We start from the raw sequence: 20,911 nt of genomic DNA, 5'->3' as shown, positions 1-20,911 counted from the left end.
GCCATCCAGTGACAGTTCTTGGGGGGATTAATTCATTCTTTTTATTTTTAATAATAGTCATGTCTCCCTTTTTAGGCACAACTATGCGGCACAAGATAGATGATCTCGGCATGCAATAGTTTTAAAACCTCTTTCTTAACAACCTCTCTCATCGCATTATTAAGCCTACGTTGGGGCTCCCTAGAAGGTATAGAGTTAGGATCTATAGGGATGCGATGGGTGCAAAGAACAGGGCTAATTCCCTTAAGATCTTGGAGTGAGTAGCCAAAGGTAGAACAATGCTTTCTAAAATAGTAATCAAGCGTAGGGATTCTTACTGAGAAAGTTTATCACTTATGATCATAGGAGAATCCTGATCATTATTAAGAAAAGCATATCTAAGACCAGAAGGTAGGGGTTTGAGTTAAATGGTGGGCTTAGGTGGTTCTAGTAATTCATCAAGAGGTTCAGACTCTGTAGGATTTTCCTCTTCTTCCTCGATGAAGAACTGAGCATCATCCTCAAGGTTGGGTTCAATCAAATTATCAAGAGATGCAATCTTAACCTTTTTCATTGAGTCTTCCTCGGGAATTGGCTCACTCTCAGCATTTAGAGAATGAGTATTGTGTATAGAAAGCTTAAAAATTTTCCCATGTCTTATATTCAACTTCCCTGTTTGTCCTTCTTAGATAAGTCTTTCAATTGGTTGTCCTATCAACAGGTCGAACTCCATAATATCAAAGATATAGAAGTTCAGATGAACCTTGGTTCCTTTTACCTAGATAGGAAGGACATAAAGTATCCCCAAACTTGGGAGAATGTGTCCTAAAAGACTTTTCAATAACTTTGTTGTTGGGGTCAATGGCATGTATTTCAATAAACCATGAACAAAAGATGCGGAGATGATATTAACACCCACAATAGGATTGTAAAGAGCATCGAAAGGAGCTTTATTAATTTGGCAATGAATGGATATAGAAGGTGAATCTAAGTGAATCACATTAGAGGAAAGCTCTGATTCTTTTTAAGGAAAGCTTTCTCAGAAGGGTCTAAAGGTTCTTCATTGGATGATGATTTCCTATACTTTTGGGGTATCCTCATAGTATGGTAATTCGAGGTATTTCCATATTCATAAAAAAGTTCATCCTCAAATTCAAGCATGAAGTTCGAAATCAGAGTTTCCTCCTTTTTTCGGTGGTTTAGGATTCAGGATAACTGAAGTTGGTGATGGGTCTGGTAAAGATTCAGGTTTAGCTATCTAGGATTCTTTCTCTAATGGCTTCTCTTCTACTTCTTTGAGGATGTTCTCTAAGATTTTTGTAAGAATGCTTCTCCCCGCATTGGCGGAGACATGCAAGAACGAGCCACCCAAAGCCATATTAAGACACCTTGAGGTTTTCCTATCAAGACCCATAGAGAAGTGTTAAAGAAGAATGGGGTCTTGAATGGCAAGGTTAGGGCCAATATGAATAAGAGTATTAAAGTATTCCCAAGCCATGCCTAGAGATTCTTTTTTCTTTTGTTTAAAAGATAGAACCTCTGAACAAAGTTTGACTACCCTAGAGATGGAAAAGAAATACAAGCAAAAGCTAGAACATAGGGCTTCCCAATCTCCTTGTCTACTCCCTATGGTGAGATTATACCAACGTTTAGCTTTTCCCGTCAAAGAGAAAGGAAAAAGCTACCATCATAAGGTTTCGTCTAACATGCCTGCAATGCACAAGCATACACAGGTATGCTCAAACTCAGTTGGGTGGGAATAGGGGTTTTCATCATCTTTACTCGAAAAGGGTTGATCCTGAACCATGTTGATTAAACATAGGCGCAACTCATAGCCAGGTGTTAGGATAGGCTTTGAAGACCCTTTTGTCTATAGGCTTGCGCTCATGGGTGCACCATATTGGTAGATAGGCATGGATTCTAGATCCATGGTAAAAATAATAAAAGAATAATGATACAAGGATAATCTAGGTTCGAAGTTAACTCAACAACCGTTTCCCCAGCAACGATGCCAGAAATGCTTGTTGGTATAAATTAATGCACACAAAATAATCTGCAAGTGCACGGATAATATACCGATGTAGCACTTCACCGGGAGTACCCAGTTTTATATTGAACTTGAGGAAACATGTGTGAGAATAACCAAATCTAACTTATCCTAACTCCACAATCAAGGCTAGATAATATGAGCGTAAAGGAGATCGCAGAGGTCTTCTAGTTCTAACTTCGGTAAGCTTTGTCTTCTATTGTTCAATTCTAGGGATATTACTAGAGAAAACAAAGGCAAAGTATGTTTCCTATAGCAGTAGAGTCCTGCTAGGCCTCCTAACAGGAAGTAGACTACAGAGGATTCAACGAGCCTATAAGAGTCACCCTCGCGAGCTACCACCGATCCAAAAAATAAGGTACATCCAAGAGTAACCGAGTCTAAGCACCACGCTTACACTACGAATACTACTTTAACCCAGGAGCTACAAGGATTAAAGTACTCAAAAGAGAGTCGCAAACCTAAAGAACAATATGAACAAGATGCTTACTTGAATTAGAAGTCGATTACTAGAGAAATCTCAAAAGCAAGCTCAAGAAGAACTTAATTCCACCAGGGTACAAGCCATAGAGAGAGCACCTACAGGCCAAGACTCCTCCAAACCCTTCCCTCTCACTCTATCTCACTATCTCTAATACAAGACTAGATCCTATTGAGGACTAATCTTCTCTTAATTGCTAGCCCTGATCCTGGTGGACATATGAATTAGGGTTTCTGGCTTCTCAGCTCTCAAGATCAAATGAGACATGCCCTAGAGGGGGGTGCAGGCTAGTATATATAGGCCGAAGCATCAATCCTGAGCCCTTAGATCAAACCAACTTGAATAAATGGCAGAGATGCAATCCTTAAGGTGGTGGAGAACTGACATAACAATGAGGCTGACAGGTGGGACCCATAGGGGTCAGGTGGCCTCCAGGTGATGCTGGGCGGCCCCACATGTTAGAGACATGTGTCCCGCTTTGGTGATTCACCTTCTAGACTCTTGCCATGTTGATTACACGGTGGAATTCTATGATTTGTTTTTACGAATGGGTCTGTTTGCACCAAAATTTGGGAGAAGAATGCGAGAATTTGAAGGCTTCCAAGATTGTGTCAATCAAGAAATCGATTGCATAAGGATCGATATCAGCTGATTTAGATATGACTCTAGAATCGGATCTCTTTGGATGACGTCAGTAGATAGCGATGGTGAGCTACGGTTGATGCCAAGAAACTATATATCGGACTCTACAAAAAGGGAAAGATTAGGATCCAAGTTATCTTAAATTAGAAATGTTTTCATCTATGCTGAAGATTGTAATGAGTCATGCTCGAGTAGGATTCATGTTTAGGCTCTGGGTATAAATATTGGACCCCGGCTATTGTAAAACACACACAATCAATCAAATACAAGTTACTTTTTTGGCTCTAGCCACCCCTTAGGAGTAGGAGTAGAGTAGATCTCGGTGAGTTCTTCAGCGAGCAGGGCTGCATCAGTCCGACCGACCTCCGGCTTGTCTATAAGTACAATCATGGCTTATACTTTCATTTGTACAGCTACATCGATCCGGTCGACCTCCACTGCGACTCTAGTATAAGCTAGTTATTGACTCTTGTTTAGTTCAAGTATGGCTACATCGATCCAATCGGCCTTCACTGCTCGAACTAGATTAAGGTCAAGTTATTGGCTCTATCTAAGGGTGGCGTCCTTCGAATAGATTCATGAAGTTAACGATATTGCTTATTGATTTTATTATTTATTTAATTATAGCAATATCACTTCACCCGATTGGGATTGATCTAGATTGGCCTTTATCCTGTTTAACCCATCATTTGTTTATCTAAACTGATCTAATCTGCATCTTAAACGATGAGTTATGTTTTATCGGCTATTTTATGTCAATCTTGATCGTACATAGTGTGTGGTTAAGGCATGTCTGGTCTTGAATAGATCTATTGGCTAACAAAAACCGTTCCATGGCCCGTTATCATGGCCTGTGTGATTCTGCCTCACACCCCACTATTAGCACCATGGAGTGTGGATCGTTATTTGGTAGATCTGTTCCTGATAGGATATGACCTTAACTGTGTGCTATGCCTGAATCGACTATTTTAGCCGATATCGAGTGCTTTCACATATACAGTTCACGTCACGAGACCATTGAAGTAAAGATAGGTTGAAAGATGTGTTAGCCCCATGATTATATTATTGTATTACGGCCTGCATGATTCTGCCTCATGCCCCACTGATATTAGTAATAAGTTAGGGTTGTTGAATTTATCACTGTTTCTACAACCTGCATGATTTTTCCTTCATGCCCCACTGGTCATAACGATTGATGAGATCTAATATGTTCATTAAATTTATCTCTATTAAATGGTTAAATGATGATGAGCTGCTTCTTTTATATAAAAAGGGATTCGCTTACTTGCAGTCATTGGCTTAGCACAAACTAATTATTGTTGACATCCTATTGCCATTGATTAATATTTGTCTGAATAGCGAGATTCATCTTGAATGATAACCAATTTTCCTTCCATAACTCCATGAGCTTTAACTGATTTATTCTTATGAGTATGATGGAATCGGCTATTTAGTCGATCTCCTTCCACATCGGCTCTCAGAGCCACACATTCGGGACTGTCTGGCAACACCGACATGCTCCATCTTAAATTACTGATTAACTTTCTCTCCTTGTCAATTGCAGGGTCAAATTGACTAGCACGTCTCGGGAGGAGTGCGCATGATCGATAATCCCTGCGTTGAAGCTAGGCGGATCTCCAGCTCCATCGAGCAGATCCTTTCGGCTTGCTCGTGTGCCCCGCATGGGACAAAATTTCGTGCCGACAGGGTCCTCCTTGGCGGTTTTCTGATTTAATCCTACTAAAACACATATTCAACAAAACTCATGGAATTTGTTAGTTTAAACCCCAAAGTCTACATTGGTGATCTATTTTATCCATTTATACAAGTTATATTGATGGTTTATGATGAATGTTAACTACCGTCAACAATAAATATGCTTCATATTTGTCCATTTTTGTGATTTTCCCTGCATACAAATAATGTTTCCTAGTACAAGTGGAACTAGGTGAATTATAAACATAATATGGCACATATGATGTTGTTTTAACTTGATTTGGGTGGAATGCTGATGGTCAAAGTAGGTGTTTAGTGAACATCAACAAGTACTGAATAAAGTAAATGCTAAAAGAAAGATTACAAGAGGAGCTATATCAGACCAGAAGACTCTTTTGGACTCCAAGATGAGCTCTGCTCTACTCTTATCACTACTCGCTAGCTACTACTTCTAAGCTACTTCTCTTAGAGAGCTTCTGAGAGCTTGGAACACTTGGAATGCTTGAGAGCTGCGGAGTGATAATATCCACCGAGCACCATAGCCCCTTTTATAGTGTAGAGGGCATAGGGGTACTTGTAGGCGAAGATGAGGCGGTTTGGGGTGACTTGGCTGTCGGGCGACGTCAAGGGCCGTCGGCCGATCGTCCATTCCACCGCCTCACCATCCGACGGCGATGGATGGCCACTGGATGGCGGTTGCATGTAGGTAAGTCGGTTGCCATGGTCTGGAAGGTGATTTGGAGGTCAGTTTGGCCCCCTCCAAGTGTATGACAGCGGGCCGGTGGATCTAAGGCAGTTCAACGTGCACCTTAGGATCCAACCGCCATGGATCAATGCTGGAGAAGCAGTAAGGAGGCTTCCACATGGATCAATGACGTGGCAAGTGGGGTGGGGCCATCGGCCGACGGTGGTCATGATCGGCCGACGTGGCACTATGGGCCCACAACCCCTACCATGTCTACTTGCCTCCTATGCTTCATATCTGTTCATTTTTGTGATTTTCCTTGCATACAAATAATTTTTCCAAGTACAAGTGGAACTAGGTGAATTATAAACATAATATGGCACATGTGATGTTGTTTTAACTTGATTTGGGTGGAATGCTGATGGTCAAAGTAGGTGTTTAGTGGCCATCAACAAGTACGGAATAAAGTAAATGCTAAAAGAAAGATTATGAGAGGAGCTATATCATACCAGAAGACTCTTCTGAACCCCGAGGTGAGCTCCGCTCTACTCTTATCACTACTAGCTAGCTACTACTTCTACGCTACTGCTCTTGGAGAGTTTCTGAGAGCTTGGAACACTTGGAATGCTTGAGCTACTGAGTGATGATATCCATCGAGCACCACTGTAAAAACAAAACCGAATGCACATCACATGTATGCCAGGATCTATTTATTCATACATGCGATGACAATGTAGTGATACAAAACAATGTTTATTACAAAAGTGATTACATATTATAAAATGACCAGAGGGTCTAAACAAAAATTACATCAAAGTTCGAGCGAAGCAGGGTCTCCATCCCCGCAGGTAGCCGACTGGTGTACACTAGCCTAACAATGACACCGTCTTCGGGAAACACCATCTTCTAGAAACTCCATTTTCTAGTCCGAACAGCTGGGTGGGGTAGCAAGGGGGATAAAGAGAAGGGTGAGTACATCTAAATGTACTCCGCAAGTGTAGGAAAGTATGACATGAGGACCAACACAAGGAAAGGCTTACAAGGTTTGACACAAGCACTTAAACGACACATCCTAGTTTACCTTAAATCCTTAGCACCTATTTACTAGGCGAAACCACTGTCTCCTCAGAGAACCAAACCATCTCCAACACTTGGATTCCATCCAAGCTCCATCTAAACCATCCATTCCCTTACCAACGAAAACCAACCAGCCACCAAGATTCACTAATCATGAATAAGTCCAGGCCTGCTCTTGACCGTGAGCACGACTGATATATCAGTTTTACACTCTGCAGAGGTTGCACACTTTCACCACGAGTTGTGTTTCCCCATCACGCTAAACACTGCCTAGGTGCTCAGCAGGGTCACACTACAAGGCCTTTACAAAGCCCCTCCAAGGTTTCACCGCTAACAGTGGGTACCAACACCACTGCAGAAGCCCCCTCTTGTGCCACACAAACCGACCCAATGTAAACCATAACTCGGAGGAAACTAATTAATTGGCCAGATCCAGCCCATCTAGACCTCATGGTTGCGCTGTTAAGCCAGGTTACAGGCTTCGAGAACCGGTCCTTAGAATCTATAGCATGTACCGGCACCAAAACAAGAAATCAAAATATATCAAAACCAAATAACCATCATACCAATCTTTCCATCCTGCTCAGATTCACCAACCCATAACCATGATCTCGCAAAGTTTCCAACTTTGCCACATATCAACACCATTAAGCAATTTTTTTGTTGAATTACCCAAACTAACCCTGAATGCAAAGCTAAGCATGAACTACTCCCAACCAACCCAGGTTTCAAGGATGATATATGAATTTCTAGTAAACCCTAACATGGGACTCAAGTTAGACTCAGCATGCAACTAATGGTCTAACTACACTAACTCAAAATAAAATAAATATAGGTGCAAGATGGTCAAGGACACTTGCCTCCGAAGAGCTGTTCAGACAATCTTCTGGTTCAACCTTGATCAGTTTTTCTTCAACAGATAGCATAGCACAACAGGAACAAGCATGATAAATTACCTAGAACGGTACATCAAACATTATAAGAGTTACTAATGTCTAGGCCTCGTCGCTATGATCGAATGAGCGCAAAAACCAACTAAAGCAAAGCTACGATTTAAAAGTTATCAGCTTTTGAAACTTTAGAGATTAAATTGCAAAACAGACATTTTTAAAATAAATATGGAGAAAAGTGAATTCATGTAATTTCTCGATGAACAGTGACATGATCGAGTATGAGGGACTGGATTTCGAAATATGCAAGGTCATCGGAATTATGGTTAGCCAGAATAGAATAGCAACGTACTAGACAAGATAAAAAGTAGGTGCTAGATTGTTGTACGGAGATTTATAGAATTACTGTGTTGAAAAGATGTATATGTAATCGGAGATCATGATGGCATAAATACGTACATGAACTTTTGGGCATACTAGTTTATGCACGGCTCCGAATATGTACTGTGGACGCTAGAGCGAAACTTCTTCACATGTATGACGCTGGATAGAATCAAATTGCAGGATAAGTATGTGAAGTTATACGGAGGCATCTCACAGCATGAAGGGAATTAGCAGCAACGTGAGATGGGCGATGAAGAAATGAAGTATGGCACTGGGGAGCCGGAGAGGTCTGGTGCGGCAACAGCGATGTTCCGGCAGCAATGTGATCAGATGGCCAGGCAAAACAAAGGAAGGTAAAGATCAATACATATCAGAGTAGTAACCATGAAAGACACTGTGGCAGGGCTCTGACCAAGTGTCGACAGTGAGCAGATTAGTTTGCCGAGGAAGACGATCAGCAGCTCGCCTTTGGGAAATGGAAGAGTTGGAATACCTGGCCCCTCCTTTTGTAGCCGCAAGGAAGGAGAGCAGCAGCCTGCTTGGAATTAAGGAAGACGGTGGAGCTGGTGCTAGCGTTAATACGGCAGCGCGTTTCGTCTCTTAGTGATGGAAATTGATGGAGCCGGTGAAAACTGATGGAGAGATAAAAGAGTGGTTTATGGTGGGCTTTGATGAGTTTGATTGCACATTTGTAGCAGCATGCATCTGACGGCAGTGAAGGAGATACTCTAGAATAGAAACGGAGTAGAGAATGAATGAAGAGAAATGGCTTAATTCAACAACGTCATTAATTCTTGACGATGGCCCACATGGTCTGAATGGAACCCACGAAGGAAAGAGAGAGATTAGAATCACAAATATTGGTGTTAGCAACATACATGAAGGACATGTCTGCTAGCTTTTCTTTGGTTAAACACGTGCAAGGAAAAGAGGTCCAAATGGGGGGAAAAAGATGACTTGCACAAGGAGAATTTGAGGATCAAGGAAGAGAAGACAAAAAGGTTGACTGGAGTTTGAAAATGTTTTTGGAGAAATAAGGACTCAAGAATTTTATTAGAATTTATAAAATGAATTTTCAAATTTATTTTTAAGCTAAATTTTGATTTTCTTAATAGAACAAAACCTATTAGCATCCTAAACGAATTTTTTAATTCATTTTTCATTCAATAAAGTTTGCAAAGGCATGAGTGCAAACAAACATATCAAATTGAATTCTAAAAAGTTTAGAAAATCATATTTTTGCACTATTTAAATTGTCAACAGCCTATTTAAATCTTTGACAATTTTAGTAAATTATAAAATCATTTGTTTTTTTAGTGTTTCTATTCACAACCCAAAATAGGAATTTTGGGATGTGACAACCACGACCCCTTTTATAGTGTGTAGAGGGCATGGGGTACTTGTAGGCGAAGATGCGGCAGTTTGGGGTGACTTGGCTGTCGGGCTACGTCAAAGGCCGTCGGTCGACCGTCCATTCCACCGCCTCACCATCCAACGCTGATGGATGGCCTCTGGATGGCGGCTGCATGAAGGTAAGTTGGTTGCCGCGGTCTGGAAGGCGGTTTGGAGGTCGGTTTGGCCCCCTCCAAGTGTATGACAGCGGGCCTGTGGATCCAAGGCAGTTCAACGTGCACCTTTGGATCAAACCGCTATGGATCAACGCTGGAGAAGTAGTGAGGAGGCTTTCACGTGGATCAGTGACGTGGCAAGGGGGGTTGGGCCGTCGGCCAACAGTGGTCACAGTCGGCCGACGTGGCACTGTGGGCCCACAACTCCCTACCATGTCCACTTTCCTCCTATGCTCACTGGGCCATTAAGAGCTAGAACATGGATGTGAAGCTAGCCGATAGAAATCGTCAAAAACAAATTGCCGAGCTAGAAGAATGGCGAGAGAAGGCATACCACAGAGCCAAGCTCTACAAGGAAAGAACTAAGAGATGGCACGATCACCGAATCTAATACAAAGAGTTCAAGGAGGGAGATAAGGTTCTTCTGTTTAACTCCCGAGTCAAACTCTTCGGTGAAGGAAAACTAAGAAGCAAATGGCAAGGACCATACACTATCATCAACACTTCACCACACGGCGCGATCACCATTCAGGACGATGATGGTAACATTTTCAAAGTTAACGGTCAAGGTTTAAAAGTTTAGAAATAGATAGAATAAACTTAATTGCTTTTGATAAATTCACTCAAAACTTATAAAAATTTAAAAATTAATTATACTAACATATTCTTTCATTCACTTAAAATATATAAAAAATTATCTTCTTAAGCAAGTCATCATGATAAAATGACCTTTATGCCTTCACTAGACAAACCATGATTCTTGCTCTATCTTGCTTGATTTTTGCTGATCACATGTATATTCACTCATTAATACAAGATCATGTGAAAATTTTGCAACATGAATATTCTCTTGATTCATCATGATCATGGGCATCTCACTCTATCACACGCTAATCCTGCTGAATCAAATCCTAGCACCAGCATCTCTAGGATCCACACGTATGCATGTGCACCTGGACAAAATCCTCGGCCAAGAGGAGCACCTAGGGGTGCGGGTGCACCCATGGTGCGGCCGCACCACCCCTGGCTCCGCTGGCTCCCAATCTTCTCGTGCATCTTCTCGATCCTCGGTGTATCGTAGCCATGGCAGTGCTTGGTTTGTTTCCATCGTGGTAGAGGCCCGAGCTCCTATATAAGCTAACCATAGCCTCTCCTCTCTTCACACCAAGCTACAAGCTCTCTTCTCTCCCTCCACTTAGCACTCAAGCTCCAAAAGCAAAGCAATGGCTAGCCACACTCTCACCTTGTACAAGGGCTCTTGCTCCACCTACAACCTTGATGGCATCTCGGTCTCCATAGACTTAGTACCTGAGAGCTCATTCGTAAGGGAGGAAGCGAAGGCGATCTTGGAGGCACCACTCGCTATAATGCCACCACCTAGCTATGCCATGAGTGGTGGTTCAAGCCTCAAGACCACGACGTGTTCCAAGGCGCCCCAAGGTGGCACCAAGGAGAAGAAGATGGCGCCAACACGACCTACCACCGGTGCCATTAGACTCAAGCGGAACGCTTCCGATGTTAGCGGACCTAGCAAGCGCCCTATTGTAACGCCTTCGGGCAATACGGTCTCCCGTGTTAGTTTGTCCTTTCAAACCACTTGGCCTAGTCTCTCCTATATTGTGGTAGGAGTGCACAAACCCGAAGGAGGGTTTGGGAAGGCTCTCATGCGCAAGCCGGCTAAGAAGTCGGTAAGCAAACCGGCTCCATCAGGGAAAGTGCCATTAGAATCCTCTGGTGCGCCCCTTAGGATAAAAAGTTTTAGGAAGCTCCTGCCAATCAAAAGACCCACAGGGCAATATGAGAGTAGTGATAAGGAGGACGCACCCTCCAAGGGCCCTTCCATCGCCTCTATTATCACCGAAAATGATAGCCTACGAGATCTCCTTTGGGGCCTTAACAACAACTTAGCCACGAACCTCCTCAAAATCAGAGATCTAGTCGATGACATCAACAGCTTGCGCTTCAAGCTCGACTAGAAATTAGCTAAGGTGGCTAAGGTAGTAGGAGTGGTGGATGTTCTAGATGAACCTTTGTAGGCCACTCCCGCTGCAACAATAAATTTAGGCGCATCTTTATCTTTTCAAGTTTTCATTCCCAATCATTTTGAATTACAATCTTGTAATGCGCCTATTATTTTATCATTAAAGAAATATTTTATTAATAGAAATATTTTGTTGCACTTGTTTTCTTTTCTCTTTGTTATCATAATAAAGATAGGTGAGAAAACAAGTGTGGGGGAAGAGCCACACTCACCTCTGACACAGTTGCACAAAAGACGGTTAAATTCAAATTCAGTCTGTGCAACTCTCTCATTTCATATTTGAATAGAAGCTTAAAAAACTGAAATAAAATTTATAAACATAGTAAAAAGAATATGCTCCATCACCATGTCTTCCTATGATTAAGAAGTTTGTATACTTTTTATTCCTTACTAATATTCCTAAAAACTTATGAACACTTATTATAGGGAACCCATTTTATCTAAGTAATTGATGAATGAGATATAGTAGGATGACATAACACTTACTCGTTCTTGCAAAGTACTTGGGATTTATTTTTACAAAACAAAATTCAAATAGCATGTTCCTTGAATGACATTCAAATACCTACCAAGGCCATGTATGATCTTACATGACAAAACCTTCCATATATGCCTCTTACTTTGTGTTGAGTTTGGTCAAGTTTTGTGACCCCAGTGAGAGATGTTTCATGATCCCAAGATAAAAAATCACATACATGTCCCAAAATAAATAGCTATTCCTACACTGGGAATATGCTAAAATATGTTTTCCATCACCACCAACATAAATACTCCACGCTCTAAAATATGATCTCTCTAGCATATTTTTAGAAAGAGACAGCAAGGCTATGCAAAAAGATTGAAAAAGAATGGGGCACATGAAGGTCCCAAAGTATAGAAAAAAGGTAAGGACACAATGAAGGCCCAAAAGTATCCAAAAGAATAGAAAAAATGATGATGAGCACATGAAGGCTCATGAGAAAAAGCTAGCCATGTCTCAAAACAAAAGCTAGAAAAAGAGATCATATCCAATAGAGGAGTATAATTCCACCAAAAATTCCACACACTTGCACTATTTTGATCTAAGAGTATGACGCTTCTCTTCGGTGTGGTCCGGGATTTGACTTTACAACAAATGCAAGGTAAGTGTGCCTCACAAATTTTCATCCCTACCCAAAGCTCCATATAAGCTTATTAGAAGTAGGATCATCAAAAGAGAAGGCAAAACTTCAAAATATGCCTTGGTGAGCAACCACTTACAAATTTTGAGTGACTCGAGAGAATCATTCAAGGAACAAAAGCTATCTTTATGTTTTCAAAAACATACAAAAACCCAAGTTTCTGAGCATGAATAGAGTAAGAAGATTTGAATCCAAGCAATTCTATTTTCAATAGCCCAAGATATTTTGGTAGACACTTGGAAGTTCATAGGTTCAGGTGAAGCTTGGAATAACCTGTATGCAGATTTTCAAATCAAGGAGAAACAACCTCTTAGTCCTTAGAGCTTTACTCGAGGACGAGCAAAGGACTAAGTGTGAGGGAGCTTGTTGGAGGTGCTTAACTCATATTTCTACCGCCAACATTTAAACAAAATAAAACGAATATGAACACCGAAACCTAGAATTAGGGTTTACAACTCACATTTTTCATGAGTTTTGGTGTATACATGTTTTGTAGGCACAAGTATGAAAATTCACCAAAATGCGCAATCAAGAAGGCGTATTCAAGCAAAACATATGCAAAAGCCCAACCAAATTCCAACTTCGGGCCAGAACACCAGTGTGGGAGCCATCCATGCCTAGCCAACAACCCACCAGAGCAAGGCAGTGGCGTGCGGGCACACCGCCCCCAGCTCCGCCCGGTACCACCTTACTCTGGCGGTGCATTCAATGCTGAGGGAGGCGGTTGCATGTGGTGCTTTCCTAAAATACATGCAGACCGACGTCCTCCAAGCCTATATAAGAAGACCCCCTCTCCACATTCAAAGCATCATACACATTTGAGAAAAAGAAAAAGGGCTACACACATTCCATTGGCTTCTAGCTAGACTAGAGTAGGGAGTGAGAGAGGGAAGAGTTAGAGGAATAGCGGAGTAGCGGTGCCCTCTACTTCTTGTACTCGGCAAGCCTTGTACATCGAGTGGACGGGGTGCCGGACTTGTCGGCCCCTCTACACTTGTATCTCTACGTTTGTCTTACTACTTGGAGTAAGAAGTTCATGTACATCTTTTGGTTTGATCTCTTAAGTAAAAGTTACTTTGTTACTACTTACTTGCGGGTTCGTCGTCCGTCCTCGTGACGGATGCTCTAGTAGAGGACTCCTGATAAAGACTAAAGTTCCTGGCCAACGCTAGAGTATTAACGGTTAGCATAGATGTGGTGTCTAAGCTACACGTTACCTTCGTTTGTCTCGTATCCTACGGTTGAGGGGTAGGCGGTAGGTGGTGACAACCCTATCCATCCTTCATAATCCCTCACATTCGGATACGGCGTAAAGCTATAGGCCGACAACGCTTGACAGACTAGTGTTCACCGGTGCCCAAATGAGTCTGTAGTAGCAAAGTTATCTTTGCTTAAGGTTTCTACCCTTAGAAGAACCTCACTCCCCGAGTTACCCTTTAGCTTGTTCTTCTAGGTAAACTAGCCAAGAGACTACTTACACCTCTGTTCCTCGTGGAAATACGATACCCACACCGGATGAAGTGCTACAACGGTATTTTCATGCACTTACGGACCCACCGAGACGGTCCAAGGCCATGGCACCCCTCGGTCCGAAACCCTGCAGTCGCGCCCTTCCTCGTGTCGAAGCCGCAAACGCCTAAAGCCGCCAGGCCGGACCTGTGATGCTACTCGGTCCAAAGGCACAGCTACCGCGCCCGGGCTTCACGCGCTGCTGATCGCTGTGCACCGTGCCAAGGGCCCGAGGCTGCTGGCCATGCGCGAAGCTGAGCCAGCGCCCAGGTCTGCTGCAGCCAACGAAGAGCCCCATTACATCCCATCGGACACGCGCCGTCCGCAGTCGAACCCGAGAACCTTCTCGTCAAACCCGCATAGGCCAGCGTCGGTCCGCTACTCCCACGCGTGGGCGCACCTGGCAAATGAAGGCGCCACCAGACCCAAGCAGAGCCGGGTCTGAACTCATGTCGTCTAGGGTCCGACGAAGCCGTAGAGTGCGGTGCGCATCTCTATCTGTCGCTGCTCAGCGCCAAGGACTGGCCCATGTGCGACCACGCCCATGCACTTGGGCCAGGGACCGTGAGGCCCAGTAGCTCCTCTACTCTTTTCTTTTTCTTCTAAGTGCTATTTCTTCTTAAATGTACCACACAAAATTGGCACTTAAGAAATAGCTTTTTCAAACAACTTAACCACTTCACCCTTGATTCCAAATTGCTAACAACAAAGTGTCTCACCATAGTACACGTGTGTTAGCATTTTTCCAAATATTTTTCAAGGGTTAATTTGTTAGCACACTAGGTCCTAATGCATATGCAGGAATCACTTCACCTAGTGGAACTTGACAACCATTTTAACCGAGATTCTCCCCTTTTGACAGTATAGCTATCTATCCTAAATCCACTCACACCCACTTGGTGTCTAGAGTGGCAAAACAAAATGGCCATATCAAATATACCTTTGTCTTGAGCCCATTTTGTTTTTCTCTTTCATCGTTTCCAAGTCCGGAGCATCATCATCATCATCACATGTCCATCACCATCACCACGGACTTCATCTTGCTCCACCACTAGGATTGGACCATCATATCTAGTCACACACTTAGATGCATGGATTAGTCCAAATAGGTTTCATCAATTATCCAAAACCAAACTAGGGCTTTCAATCTCCCCCTTTTTGGTAATTCATGACAACCTTTATAAAGATATGAATTAAAATAAATTTTGAATCATTGTTGCTTGCCCAAGCATTTTTACCATGTGTAAAGGATTTTGGACAAGTTTCATGAACCCAAATTGGTAGCATTGGCTCCCCCTACATATGTGCTAAGAGTTTGGATTGAAAGCTTGCACATATGCATAGATAGGAAATGTGGAAAAATAATGTCTACCAAATGATGCTAAGGTATAAGAGATGGAGCTTTGAAGCATGATACCAATCGGAGTGCACCAATATACCATCCTTAGCACCATTGCTAGTTAGATGACACTTGCAAAACACAAACACTAGATACCTCATGAGATCAACATTATAAGCAAGGTTTTAGTACCACTTGTGAAAACAAATGCAAGTCACATCTAACTATCATCCTATGCATGCTAGTTTTTCATTTCATCATTCACGCCTACAACTAGCATACAACATACAAGTATGTATATTCAATTGAAACTTGACAAATGCAAGCAAGCATATGTGAATACGCATTTAAATGCAACATTCAAGTTCATGAGCTTGCTCCCCATACTTGTGTGCTCAAATTATAATTTATCCCCTTCCTCTGTCATATTTCTCCCTATCACTTATTCTTTGTTCTTCTCCCCCTTTGTCATCAATGACCATAAAGGTTCAATTTTAGATAGGTTAAGATTATCAATGTTAATCAATGGGCTTAGGATCATTTTCCCAAATTTGGTTCAATCTAGAACACTTGCCAAAGATATTTAACTCGGTTTGATCAAAGGACAAGCTTCTTCACACCTCATTTCAAGGGTTATCTTGACCATGTTCAGTCAAACACTTATAGCTTATTTTCTAGATCAAACACTAGGTTCACAATCCCACAAACATGTCATATGCTACCACTAGATCAAATCAAGCATAGAAAGAATAGTGGTACCATACAAGCATCCAATCCATTTGATTTTCATGAATGGGCCTATAGAACATGAGGAATTACTAGATGCACTAAACATGTCCTTACCAAAGAATGTGTGCATGCCAATCAACTTTTACCTTGGATTGCTGGAAGGAGAGGCATGTCATATTAGTGGGGGGGGGGGTGCATCAACACATATTTGAGAAATCCAATATGTTCAATTTATTCCTTAGCTTGCAAAACCTTTTCTCATCAAGTGGCTTGGTGAAAATATCGGCAAGTTGATCTTTGGTGCCCACACTCTCAATTAAAATGTCCCCTTTTTGTTGATGATGTCTTATGAAATGGTGGCAAACACCAATGTGCCTTGTTCTTGCATGTTGTACCAGATTGTTGGTGAGCTTGATAGCTCTCTCATTGTCACATAGCAATGACCAAGATACAAGTGATCTTCCCAATAGTTGACAAGTGCTCGAAGTGCTCTTTGTTTCAACCTTGCATCTCGCATAATCGGAGTCGGAGTAACTAACTAACTCAAACTTTGCTCCTTTGGGATACCTCAAACTAACATTTTGTGTATGCTTCAAATAGCTCAATAATCTCTTTGTAGCCTTCAAATGACTTTCTCCTAGTGAGGCTTGAAATCTTACACACATGCATACACTAAACATGACATCCAGGTCTTGATGCGGTCACATAGAGTAGGCTTTCAAACATAGAACGATACAACTATTGAATCCACCATGTTGCCACTTGCATCACTATCCAAATTGCCATTTGTTCCCATTGGTGTACTGATTGACTTGGCATCAACCATTCCAAATTTCTTGAGCATGTCTTTGATGTACTTGCCTTGACTCACAAATGTACCATTCTTCAATTGTTTGATTTGAAGACCAAGGAAGTAACTCAACTCTCCAATCATGAACATGTCAAACTCATTAGCCATCATCTTCCCAAACTCTTCATAAAAGTCTTAATTGGTTGATCCAAATATGATGGCATCCATATATATTTGCAACACAAACAAGTCCCTGCCAATCTTCTTGGTGAAAAGAGTGGTGTCAACTTTTCCCATAATGAACCCTTTAGAGAGTAGGAAGTCCCTCAACCTTTCATACCATACTCTAGGTGCTTGCTTGAAACCATACAATGCCTTCTTCAACTTGTACACATGGTTGGGCTTCTTGTCATCTTGAAAATTGGGAGGTTGCTCAACATATACTTCTTAATTGATGTAGCCATTGAGAAATGCACTCTTGACATCCATTTGATAGAGCTTGATGTTGTGGGCACACGCATAGGCTAGCTAGATTCTAATTGCTTCCAATCTCGCAACTGCGGCATATGTTTCTCCACAGTTAAGACCCTCCACTTGAGTGTAACCTTGAGCTACCAATCTTGCTTTGTTCCTTACTACTATCCCATCTTGATCTTACTTGTTGCGAATGACCCATTTGGTTCCAATCACATTGTGTCCCTTTAGCCTCTCAAACTTGATTTCTAGTGAAGTTGTTCAACTCTTCATGCGTAGCATTCACCCAATTGCTGACGGTAGTTACCATCCATTATAAACCAACAGCATAACTTGAATAAATGCATATAAATGATCACCAACATAGACTTAGGGGTTTAAACTAACAATTTCTATGAGTTTTGGTGAATCTATGTTTTCAGCAGGGTTTATCCAGAAAACTGTCTAGGGGGATCAAATCATTAAATTAAATCACGCTTATCCGCAGCGAAAACAATCCTAGAAGGTTTCAGAAGATTCGAGAGGACACCACGCCAAAGAGAAGGCTGAGGCACTGGCCGGCGGCTGGCCCCAGCTATAAGCCAGCCGTCCCTGAGCCCACTTGTCAGGCCCCCATTCAATGTTAGTTCCTCCACTGCCTCCTAAATTGCATCTATGTCGTTTATCCAAATCGGTTTGATCCGAGGGCTCAGAATTGACGCTCTGGCCTATATATACCTGCCCATGCCCCCTTCCTTAGAATCTGCCATAAGTCAAGATCAGATCAGAAACTAGAGTTTCTAGAGAGAAGAGAATAGAGCCCCAATTCTTCAAAGTTCTAGTATATGCTAGCTAGCAAGGTTTAAGTAGAGTTTGGGCTATTGCTCTGGATTCCAGATTCGCTGTCTGGAGGCCGGTATATCCTTTGTATCCCTCTTTATTTTATGACTTTGTGCTATTTTAATATTAAGTTGCTATTTAATATGTTCCTAGTTTGCTCTAGTAGTATACTTAATATTGTCATGATTAATGATGAATTTATGCATATGTTCGCAAAAGCGCTTAGCTAATACTCGAGTGAGTTAAGTGGTCGACATTATGTAAGCGTGGTGCTTAAATATTGTTTACCTGAGGATGCACTCTACACTTTGGGTCATGTTGTAGATCACGGATGTGACACTCACATTGAGTCCTTTGTAGTCCACTCCCCGTTTGTAGAGCAAATAGAGCTCGGTTGTGAAGGGAGTCAAGCTTTGTTCTTGATCTTCCTTAGTAATGTTCCTTATGCATAGATCCAAAGTTAATTATGCTATAGATAAGAGTGTATAAACTAGAGTGTGCAATAGACTTAGTAAATAAGGACTGACTTAGGAATCTTTCGCTCTTAACTAATCTCCTGCCTAGCCATACTACATTTATGAGTATCTATTCCTATCTCTGGATTACTATCAATGCCTTACACTTATCATTTATTTATCATTTGACTAACTCCTGCTATAGCATGAGAGTTAATGATCTTGTCATAAGTATGCATATTTGTCAATATCTCCAGCCACCCCAACGCTTCTCCCCATGGATAAAAATATAAATAACGATACCTGGTATACTCCTGGGTGAAATTCTACAATGGTATATTATCTATGCGCTTGTGGATACTTAATGTATATATATATATTTACAAGTGTTCTTAATAATTACCAATAATGTATTTCTGGCATCATTGCTAGGGATGACAACTTAGTAAAGAAGTGATGCTAAGAAATGTCAAAAAGCATTTCTGGCGCCATTGCCGGGGAGGGGTACATGGTTATAGAGAATTGATCAAATAAATACTTATAGACGAGATCATAACTTTATACCTCTGCTTTAGCAGGCTTGCCCTTGTTTGTCTTTTTTCATATCTTATACAGGGTATTGCAGGATTGGTTCTGATTCATTAACAGATTCCATCAATCACAATCAAACCAGTCAAGAGGAAGCTCAACACCAATTTCTAAAGCTATGGCTAAAAAGACTCTGCGTGAGTTTTCTGCTCCATGCACTGAGAACATTCACACTAGACCAACACTCAAAACCAACAACCTTGAGTTTGAGCTCAAGCCAAGCCTCATCAACATCGTACAAGCTACCCTGTTCAGTGAAAAGACACATGAAGATGCTAGTGCTCATCTTTAGAATTTTTTGGAGATTAGCAGCACAATCACCATTGCTCAAGACACCATACTACTCCACCTATTTCCATTCTCACTAGTGGGAAGGGTGAAGTAGTGGTTCTACACCAACAAAGAAGACATCAATACGTGGGCAAAATGTTTGAAGGTCTTTCTTGCAAAATTCTTCCCTATAGGCAAGACCAATGCCTTAAGAGGAAAAATTTTCAACTTCCAACAGTAGAAAGGAGAAACCATTCCAGAAGCATGGGAATGTTTTCAAGAATATATTTTAGATTGTCCTCATCATGGGATGGAAGATTGGTTGCTCATGCAAGGCTTCTACCATGGATTAACTCAGAAAGCTCATGAACAACTAGATGCTACTGCTAGAGGATCATTTATGTCACTCACCCTTGGAAAAGTTGAAACTCTCATGGAGAAGATAGCCTCTAATCAAGGCTGGTCTCAATGCAATATTCAAGCATGCAATAAGAGCGAAGAAGTTCCAGAAGTGGTGTGTGCACTGTCAACTAAGATGGACGTACTGTTGAATTAGCTTAAACAACAAGCCAATTACAAGAAAGACCGTCAGGCCATTCAAGATGCCTTTAATTCCCAAAACACATGTGGAGAATATTTGGGGGTTGATTTGCTTGAATCTCAAGAAGATGAAAACATCATCGTTAACAATTCTGCTCCAAAACAACAGAGACAAGGATGTGGCCAATAATAACAACGGTTAACTTACCAAGGTAAGTACCTAGGTAATTATTCTCCTAAACCTAAGCAACCATCCTTGAGAGACTTGATCTTAGAACAAGCCAGGATTAATGAGAATATTTCTAAACAGCTTGCTTTTAATGATAAGGTCATAGAAAACATAAATACTAAAATGGACAGTTTTTCTTTTGCCATCAAAGACCAATTTAGCTATAATAAAAAGATAGAATCACAATTAGCTTAGTTGGCCACTACTCTGCCTTTTGCCACTAACCTTGAGAAGGTCAACGCTATAACCACAAGAGGTGGAAAGTCTACTTGTGATCCTCTATATCCAACAAGGACAGGTAATTAAGACATCAGCAATAGTACAAGAGGAGAAGAAGGACGATGAAGTTGAAGAAGTTGAGCCACAAGCATAGGAAATGATGCAAGACTTTCATGACACCACTTTCCTACCATTTCCACATAGAAATTGAAAGGCTAAAATGGATGAGCAGTCTGGTAAGTTCGTAAAGGTAATTCAAAAGTTATATATCAATATTCCT

The 20,911-nt window shown here is 41.5% G+C and overlaps 1 non-coding gene across 1 annotated transcript; it reads right to left on the bottom strand.

The window, feature by feature from the left end:
* Window positions 1-19,847: 19,847 nt before the first annotated feature.
* Window positions 19,848-19,955, bottom strand: LOC136530238 (small nucleolar RNA R71). Its single transcript, XR_010777722.1, has one exon. It is a non-coding gene; the product is annotated as a small nucleolar RNA R71 (small nucleolar RNA).
* Window positions 19,956-20,911: the final 956 nt, after the last annotated feature.

Source organism: Miscanthus floridulus, chromosome 19 (genome assembly GCF_019320115.1).
Source record: "Miscanthus floridulus cultivar M001 chromosome 19, ASM1932011v1, whole genome shotgun sequence".
Classification (NCBI taxonomy): domain Eukaryota; kingdom Viridiplantae; phylum Streptophyta; class Magnoliopsida; order Poales; family Poaceae; genus Miscanthus; species Miscanthus floridulus.
Note: the sequence above shows the minus strand (reverse complement) of the source record. Positions and strands in the feature narration are given on the sequence as shown.